Source organism: Aplysia californica, unplaced genomic scaffold (assembly GCF_000002075.1).
Source record: "Aplysia californica isolate F4 #8 unplaced genomic scaffold, AplCal3.0 scaffold00283, whole genome shotgun sequence".
In the NCBI taxonomy this organism is placed as follows: Eukaryota; Metazoa; Mollusca; class Gastropoda; order Aplysiida; family Aplysiidae; genus Aplysia; species Aplysia californica.
Genome location: NW_004797553.1, coordinates 231,397 through 233,945, shown reverse-complemented (window position 1 = coordinate 233,945; position 2,549 = coordinate 231,397). Strand labels below are relative to the sequence as shown.

The 2,549-nt window shown below is 40.4% G+C and overlaps 1 long non-coding RNA gene across 1 annotated transcript in view; it reads left to right on the top strand.

Moving 5' to 3' along the window:
- Positions 1 to 2,363, top strand: part of LOC101846361 — a 4,801-nt gene extending 2,438 nt beyond the window's left edge. Inside the window, exons 4-6 of the long non-coding RNA XR_001184960.1 lie at positions 187 to 323; positions 883 to 976; positions 2,324 to 2,363. This is a non-coding gene — a long non-coding RNA (uncharacterized LOC101846361). The remainder of the gene's footprint in view (positions 1 to 186; positions 324 to 882; positions 977 to 2,323) is intronic.
- Positions 2,364 to 2,549: the final 186 nt, after the last annotated feature.

The window sequence follows — 2,549 nt, the reverse complement described above, 5'->3', positions numbered from 1 at the left end:
TATATATACTTTCAAAACGAAAGCTGAAATCTGAAGTCTCTCTGTGCTTCTTAATATGTGACAAATCCTTTCTAGCCTACATGTGATGAAGCAAGCAAAGCCTGTGACATGTTTAAAATAATGTCATTAGAACATGATTACCTTTACTTTCCATTGTTATTTCAATAGTCTCCCCAAACGTTTCAGTCCCAGAATACTCAGTTGTGTATGCATACAACGTTGAAACTACTGGAGAAGTTCGTGTGGTTGTTGGCTTCACCTCTGTCCTGGGTCAAGAATACCCATCAAACCCATCTGATGATCAACAGCTGTTTACTGTTGAGGTATGTGACACAATCTTATTTTGCCACCATTTCTTTGCTTTGAAATTTAATCGTATACTTCTCTTGTGCTTTGATGATTACAATTTTCTTTTTTTCAATCTCTAAATTGTGCTTTTATTATGACATGGTAAAAGTGCTTCTAAGCGTTTTGTTATTGAATGCAATATACGGCTCTTTTCGTCTATGCAGACGGTCAATTTGGCTTAAGATGGTCTCAAGGTTGTCTTCAAGCAGCTTCTTTCATGGATAATTCTTCCTATGTTTGAAGCGCAGATTCTGTCGCCTTGAATGCAATATTGTGTTAAATAAAGAATTATCCTCCCAATGCATCAAAATAAGTCTAATTCTTGTACCTGTCTTGCTAAAAAGAAAACTTGAAAAAAAATGTCCTTTTTGACTTTAATGTATTTTAGAAGAAAAATTAGTGACCTAGATATGTTACCTCAGTTGCAAAACATATGGATATGTAATAACTGTGCACTTAAGTTATTTAGACTTGAGAAGTATACTCTTGCGTTGGCACTTCATCACTTGTTCCTATTGGTATAATCTTGTACAGGAGCTGACAGGCAATGATGACATTCCAAGTGGTAACATTCCAGTTATCATTTTGGTTAATGAAGATGACAGTGTGACAGCTAAAGTGTGCACAGGTGGGTCATCGCTGTAGCGCTGGACTATTGGTAGCAGGGCATAAAGGAAATATGTAATTTTACGGCATGTTTATGTGTGTATATGTGTGTATATGTGTGTATATGTGTGTGTAGTTTCTTTTTGTGGTATACGGTCAAACCTCACTATGCTGCCCACCTTGGGACGAGCATGAAGTTGGGGATACAGCCCGGCTGGGGGGGTAAATGGGATAGTGTCGACAGCCATCTTGACAGGTGGATGACTGGATTAGAGACTAGATGCTAACTGTGGCTAGTTTTGACTCATCTAGATTTGTTTCGTGCGAATGCCGTGTTGGGGAAAAACGAGAAGAAACCAAATGCATGTACAGTCCCCCCCCCCCACCCCATGGGCCATGCCACTGACTGAAATGTCTTTAGGCCATTGCCCAAGGATGGTGGGGGAAATTCTCGTTCTTATGCATTGTAGAATTGAAATTGGGTTGATCCATCCTCACGCTCATAACTGTGCCTGAACTACAACAGGGAACTGCTGCTTTTTCTTTCCTAATCTTTACCATCTTCATTTTCCTCTACTTCTTGTGTATGTTTGTCACACTCTTGTGACCCGCTATTTCCGGGTGCCTCGAAAGTCGAAACAGACTTTTGGCTGCTGAAGCTAGAGAGGTGAGCAGAGTAAGCCCGATTCGCTATAAAGACTTTTCTGTAGACATCCATCCCTTGGCGCTCATATGACCTTATACAGTTGCGAGCACCGTAACTCCTCTACTAAAAGAAACCAAAAAAAACATGTACAGTGGCAACTGAACTTTATGGAAATTCAAGCTGAACTTTTCTGCCACACCCAGAAGCAAGGCTATATTTATCAAGGATCCTGTAGATGATTCATTTTAAAAAACCCGATACGTATCTCACCGACGCTGACTAGCCATTTAGTATCGGGCAGATGCCAGGCTATTCCAAATATTTTGCTGACAGGCTCAGGTGGTGCAGTTTTTTCAAAACTGCTAAACAAAATTTTAACATTTCACTCCAATTATGTTCTTGAAATATTGGCAAAAGCCTAAAAGTAATAGCACTTTCATATTAAGCAAAAATCGGGAGCAAAACGGGGGGGCAGATGCTAAAAATAGGCGAAACTCATAGAGTCGTGGCTGGGAAAGAGATTATAAAGCTGTACAGCCATACAGTGGGCACCTCGCTCCCTCAGTAGTGTGTACCTCTGGCAGTCAATTCATCAAGTTCGATTCAGATTAGTTTGAGATAATTTCTTAAATTGATCCAACTTCTCTTGTGAACCAAATCTGTATTCTTTTACCCCTTCTTAACTGTAGTTATATTGACGTCTTATGTTTTTGATTTCAACAGAGCCAGGAACCTCTGGCCCAGCACCACCACCAGGAACTTCTGGCCCAGCACCACCACCAGGTACATCTGGCCCAGCACCACCACCAGGAACATCTGGCCCAGCACCACCACCAGGAACTTCAGGTATTTATTATTTTTTTTGTGACTCCTGGTCATTAGATTGTTTCAACGTTCAAGAATTGATAACTTTCAAATAATGAACGGATATCTCAAGCAATAATTGGGT